Below are 6,563 nucleotides of genomic sequence, written 5' to 3' on the forward strand. Positions count from 1 at the left end.
CCCTCTATCCCAGCACCACATTCCCTTGGGCTCCAACCTTATTTCCAGACAGAACCAGGGACATTCCATACCTTTCCCAGGAAGTGCAGCAAAGCCTGCCCAGTGCCCAGGCCCCAAAACGTGGCAGGGACAGATGGGAAAAGGTGGGATGAGGTTTCCTCTCTCGCTGGAGCTGCTCCTTCACACAGCACCAGGCTCTGCAAGGAGCATTTCTGCTCCCACGCCTGCTCCTTTGCAAGAACAAACGAACCTTTTTCATTTCCTTTTCCTTGGTGTCATTCCATTGTCTACGGACAGGTGTGATTTTCAGAGCTGACTCATCTCCTGGACTGATAATAATTCCCTTTATTCCCCATCCCTCGCTGGACACCAGGAGGGCAAAAAATCGGCTGTTTTGGGGATACACTGAGGATGTGGAGAAAGAGCCCATTTTAATACTGTAGYCCCATCGAATTGAGCTCCATACTCCACAAATCCCAATCCTTGGCAGCGTTAGGAGAGGGTGAAAGGGTTAATGGGATTGGGGAAAAGCCCACACATCCCCTCCAGCCCATGGGCTGCTAATGAGCCATCACTCAGCGCTAATTACCCCGAGCATTGTCTGTCTGCTGCTCAGCCACTCAGCCCGGGAGAGAGCAGAGCTCCTGGTTCCAATCCATGTGCTCAAATTGCCGTGGGATACCGGGAGAAGGACAGGGGAATTTTCGGTTCTTTGGTCTCCAGCAGGACCCGATTCCCTCACATCAGTCAGAGTTCATTCATCCCATTCCTTTCCCTCAAAATGCCAAAATAACCCGCGAAGAGGCCTTTCCTTAGAAAAAAAAAAAAAAAAAAAAAAAAAAACCTGAAAACCAAAAAACCCCAAAACCTCAGCTAGGGATCAGGAGTCCTCCGGGATGGAATTGAACCAGCTCCCCACAAAGAGTGAGCCCAAAATAGCCCTGCAGGCTCCAAGGCCAACCCAAGTACACGTTGAGTCTGAAAAACTGAACAACCCCAAAGCCACCTCAAGCAAATAAAAGGAATTTGTACATTGTAATCCTATGAAATCCCAAGTTTTCTAMGGGAAACCCAGGATTTTCCTGTGGCTGTGGAGCACTGAGCCAATCCCGAATTTATTTCCCAATTCGTGCCCTTTTTGCTTCATCTCCAGCACCGCGGCTTTTGCTTCCTATTGAAATCCAGGAGAAAATCTGCAGTGATCTGTGGGGGGAGGGTGGAGAGGCCACGAGGGACAGGGACAGGGGACAGGAGAGGACAAGGAGGTGGCCTGGAACGTCAGCAGCCGTGACCGGGAGCTGATCCAGCAGATGGGAACACGGGAGGACGCCCGGGGAAGGCTGACGCTGCAAAACCTCAGCTCAGGGATCTTCGTTATCCTTTTGGGATCACGCCTGGAGCTCGGCAGGGCTGATGTGATGACAGGGCTGAGAGCTGGGATGTCAGAGCAGGATCCTSCTGGGACACCGGGCATGGACAAGGATGGATAGCCCGGAACGCCGGCCAAGCCGCTGCCGGGAGCTTGGGGATTATTGGAGTGGAAGCTGAGGAGCAGATGAGCCAAACATCAGCRCTCCAGCCTTCCAGAGCAATTACCTTCTCCTGACACCCATGGCAGCCYGGGAAACAGGGATATTTTTGTGCCTTCCGAAATCGTTTGTCGCTCAGAGCGTGAATTTCCCGCTCCTTTCGCTCCCAGACGAGCAAAGATCCGCGAGAAGGGTCAAGGAAGGGACACTCGAGATGGGTTTGGCCATTCCCCTGGAGCCAGCCGCTAGGAGCCACTGTTGTTTTGTCCCAATTAAAGCCAATCCCGGAGCAGGGATTTCTTCCAGGASTCTTTTTCCACGGGTGAAACAAAACGTCGATTTGCTGAAAACAAAGCTTTTCACAGCGGGGATTATTTTCGTCCAACTTTCTGGCTGGAAGGAAACGAAATTGCGACAACACTTCCAAATTGCTGCAGTGTCTCGTTTTTGACCTTCTCAGAACCGGGAACTTCAGGCTTTTGGCTGGAGAAGTGGTTGTGTCATGAAATGCAGCTTGGATTGGGACGGGTAACAAAGCTTGGCAGAAAAATCAGCCACTTCCAAGAGAGATGGTCTAAAGTGAGGGTTTTTGTTTTTTGCCAATTTTTTTCTAAGCCTTAAATGAGTCTGACAGGGAAGCTTCTCACCTACCATTGGGTTCCAAGTTGCATCAGGGAAAAATTCCTTTTCCAAGAAAAGTGAGGGACTCTGACCCCCCATCAGCTTTGCTGCTGCCATTATTGACCTTTACACCAGTCCAGGATTCCAGAGCCAGAAGGTGACTGCATGGAATTGCAGGAGGATCCAAAACACTCAGGAATCCCCAGAATATGGGAGATGATTGGCAGTGCTGGAATGAGAATCCCCCACTCTGAATGCAGGGGCTGGAATGGGAACAGCTGTGTTGGAAACTGCCACCAAAAATGAGCCCTGAGAGTGGTTTAACCCCAAGTTGCACTGACAGGTCCCAGGGTATGCCAAAAAAAGTCCAGTTCTGAGTCTAAATGTTATAATTTCAGATGCAAATCATCATCTTGGACTACAGAATTAAGTTTCCCGCTACTCAAGGGAAAGGCGGGAACTGTTTGGGATCAATYTGTAGGACTTCAGCATCCTTGAGTWTAAAGTAAGCAAGCCTTGACTGTGGGCAACYACRTCCCCCTTCTGCCCACTTTCAGGGMCATATTTACGCTGAAGAGTACTCCAGTGATCMCAAACTATGTTTTCATTAGGGACAAACCTCAAACAGTTCATTCCAAGTTCAGATAAACAGACCAAAGAAATCCTTTCCTAAATAGTTTAGGTCTGAAATCCTCAGAAGCCCCATCCCTTTCGGAGAATCTGACACTTGTGGTTTGAGCACGGGGCAGCACAGACCCCAGAGCCTTCCTGGAATTGAGGAATCCAATAAAAGAAAACCCATCATGGTCAAATTATTGATGGCTGCTCCAAGCAGAGAATAGAGGAGCAGAATTTGCAGCCTTGGATTCTCTTTGTGCACCTGAATTACAGCAGCTCTCTGAAGAATGGGATCTCTTTGTGCCTCTTTTTCCTCTTCCCCCTCATCTCTCTGATTGCTGCATCCACCGGCTGCTATTTCACATAACTTAGGCTCAGCCCCAGGACAACCGGGCACCTTTTTGCTCTGAAACCCGGTAGAAATAACCACACCTGCATCCCTCAGGGCAGAGAAAAGGGCTTTCACCCACCCCCTCCTTCTTGCTGAATGACCAGGGCAGTTTCCCGAGGAAAATCTGTGTTTTCCTTCCGAAATCCCCCTCTGTGCCCAAAGCAGCTCGGCTTTTCCGTGAGCCGGGAGAGCTGAGAGCAGCAGAGCCCCGAGGAGCCGTAAACAAAYGCAGAACATYGAGTCTCATAAACACCCTTTGCACYTGGGTTGTTTTCTCTCTGGTCCCGAGCTGTCCGGGGGGCTCGGAGCTTGTTTATGTCGTCTTTTCTGCTTTTTGWGCTAAAGTGCAGCCTGCAGGGTTCTGACCAGGCACAGCAATGATGTGTCGGTCCGTGGGATCACTGATCTCCAGGGCACTCTGTGTTTTCTGTCCTCACCTCATTTTTGGGAAATTAAAAATTTCCAGTGACTGGGAATTCCATCACACCAGAGCTCACCTGATTGCAGTGCCGTGTCCCAGAATTAAACCCGCAGGGAATGAGGGAGAGAGGCAGGGACAGGGAATCCAGGGAGCTCATGGACCATCCAGTCCCACCTTAGGACACCTTCCACGATCCCAGGGAGCTCCAAACCATGTCCAAGAGTCCTTTGGACMCTTCCAGGGATCCAGGGGCAGCCACAGCTTCTCTGGGAATTCTATTCCAGGGCATCCTCACTCTCCCAGGGAAGGATCTGAGCATTCCCTGGACACGGCAGAGGGAAGGAGGGAAGCAGTGCCATCCCCCATGCAGGGACTCAGCAGGGACAGGCTGCCCCACACTCTGCTCGCTTTTAGCAGCAGCTCTGTCATTCTGTGCCTTGGCAGCAGCCTGGGAAAAGGTCCCTTTCCAGGGAGTTCCAGGAGCCAGGGGCTGGCAGAGGAAGCAGAGCTGTCAGGGGATGTAAGTGACACCCCGGCAGAGATGAAGGCCATGCTTTGACCTTTGTTTTTCTCTCCTTCTCTGCTTGTCCGGGATCAAACCGAGCAATTCTGATATTTCCAAGGTAAGTAAACAGCGGAGCAAAGCAAACGCAGAAACCCCCCGAGCAACTGAAGACCTGGCTGCTTCCTGCTCTGCGTTCTCTGCCTTTACAGAAAAAAAAAAAAAAAAAATCAAACCAGGAATAATCCAAGTGGGTTTTTCAACTCCTGCATTGAAAAAATCTCCTGTGTAAACCGTTTGGATGAAGTTTATTTACTACAAGATTGGACTCTTCACGTCTTAAAATCAACTTCAGGCTGGTTTAGTCAGTCTAGACCGCAGGAATTGCCTTCCTTGATGTGATATAATCACCTAAAAAAAGGGTTTGGATGCTGTTTTCCCAGGCTCATTAGTACAGTTCAAAGTTATTTCTGCTCTCCAACCTTGGAARGGGATCAGGGACTTGAACCAGGATATCCCAGCCGTGGAAATGRAGATATTTGCTATTTTGGGGAGCAAGTGCCCTGAATTTAACAGCCAGACACAACCACAACCTCTCAGAAACACAAGTCCAGCTCAAGGAGGGTTTCTCTGTTATTAATGTCTCTCCTAAAAGTTGTGGCTTCGAGGAGTTTGTGCTTTCCACTGAAAAAAAAGAAGTTTTACTGAGAGATTTCCAAATGGGCTCTGCTTCAAAGCAGGCTGGGAACAGAAGGAAAAAGAGATCTCCTCCTCGTGCCTKCTGATGGATGTTCCCTCTCTGGGTTTGGAATTCAAAATGGGGAATTTATTCTCTCAGTCACCTCCGCTCTCAGGTTTAATGCCTCCCTCTAAATGGGATCCTTCATGTGGAGCGATAACAATTTAATTGAAGATAACTGATGGTAATTTTTCCTCCTTTCAATTGACCTGCTTGATCTCCTGACACTCTGTGGAATTCCTTTTAACTCTCTGTTCCGTGGTTAATAATTCCATATGAAACTGCCTCTGCCAAGTGCAGAACCCTGCTCCTTCCTGGGGCTGCAAGTGGACATTGTGGGGTGGAGGAAGCTGCACCTGCAGCTTAAAAATCAGAGCCAGCAGAGTTCAGGTTCTCCAGCAATAMCCAATATTCCAAAATCAGACTTTCCCTGGGATTTCTATGCCAGTCCTTCAAGTTCAGGTTTGGATATTGGAAAGAAATCCTTCCTGTGAGGGTGGGGAGGCCCTGGCACAGATTCCCAGAGAAACTGTGGCTGCCCCTGGATCCCTGGAAGTGCCCAAGGACAGGCTGGATGGGGCTGGGACCACCCTGGGATAGAGCAAGGTGTCTCTGGGGATGAACTTTGAGGTCTCTTCCAACCCAAACCATTCCAGGATTCTCCATCTCCTGGCTGGGAACATTTTCTCCAGCAGAATCCCTGGACGCCCCATTTCCCTCTCCTGCAGGAAGAGCCGTGGAGCAGCGTTTGTTCCCTGGGATAATCAGCCCCTCCCTGGCTTCCCTTGGGAGCTTCCCCAGCAGCGGGTCCCTCACGGCAGAACATATTCGCGGTTTCACTTCCCCGTTTCTCGGTTTCATTCTGCGAAACGCGATTTCATTGCYAGAGACACAAACGCCAGGCGGGATCAGATCAGCTGCTGCCTCCTGCAGCCCCGGGAGGACGGGACCTGGGCAGTCAGAAATGCTACCGGCAGTGGTACATGGAGCTGTCTGGGAAAGCAGGGCAATCAGCTGGATTATATCCGCATGGAGGATCGCTTGAAGCGACAGATGGCTCAAAAATCAGCCTTAAAATGAAYCAAACCCACCCAAACCCTGTCAAACAATGCCCCAGAGCAGGCCAGAAGTGCTCAGGTTAGGTTATTGAATGAGAAGGCACAGCAGGAAGGAGCCAGCTCTCCAAAGAAGCAGGGAATGGCTCCAGGAATGCCCCAGGAACAGCTGGCAGAACTGGCCTCTGCATACTGGTTTCACCTGTCAGCACAGAGAGTCATGGAAAAGAGGGAAAAKGGGAATCTGCCTGCCCTGAGGGCAGGGAATGCCCCCTGAGCTCACCCTCGGGAGGATGCTCCAGGAGACACCGCTGGCCGCTTCCCGACATTCCAGAGCCGGACCTGTTACTGGTGCCTTTTCCCTGGAAACAGGAGTGGGATTCTCTGTGCTGCCATCCCACCCTGCATGGCCTTGGCTCCTTTAAAAGCCTCTGGCCAAAATCCAGGGAATTCATCCAGCCTGAATCATTCCCATCCATATGGTGAGGAGYCCTTCAGAGCCCTGGTGGAGCTGCCAGGCGGGACATCTCAGAGCGGGGCCTGGGCTGACGCTCATCCGATCAATTTGGCTTCTCCCTCTCCATAAAAAAATCACATTCACCCAAGGAATGATATCCATCCAACTCCTGTCCACCTCAGAGCTGCTCCTGTCCATGCTCTGTACCTAAGTCAATAATTAATAGCCCC

This window comes from Malurus melanocephalus, unplaced genomic scaffold, assembly GCF_030028575.1.
Source record: "Malurus melanocephalus ecotype Western Australia unplaced genomic scaffold, MMel_1.1 scaffold_786, whole genome shotgun sequence".
NCBI classification, from domain to species: domain Eukaryota; kingdom Metazoa; phylum Chordata; class Aves; order Passeriformes; family Maluridae; genus Malurus; species Malurus melanocephalus.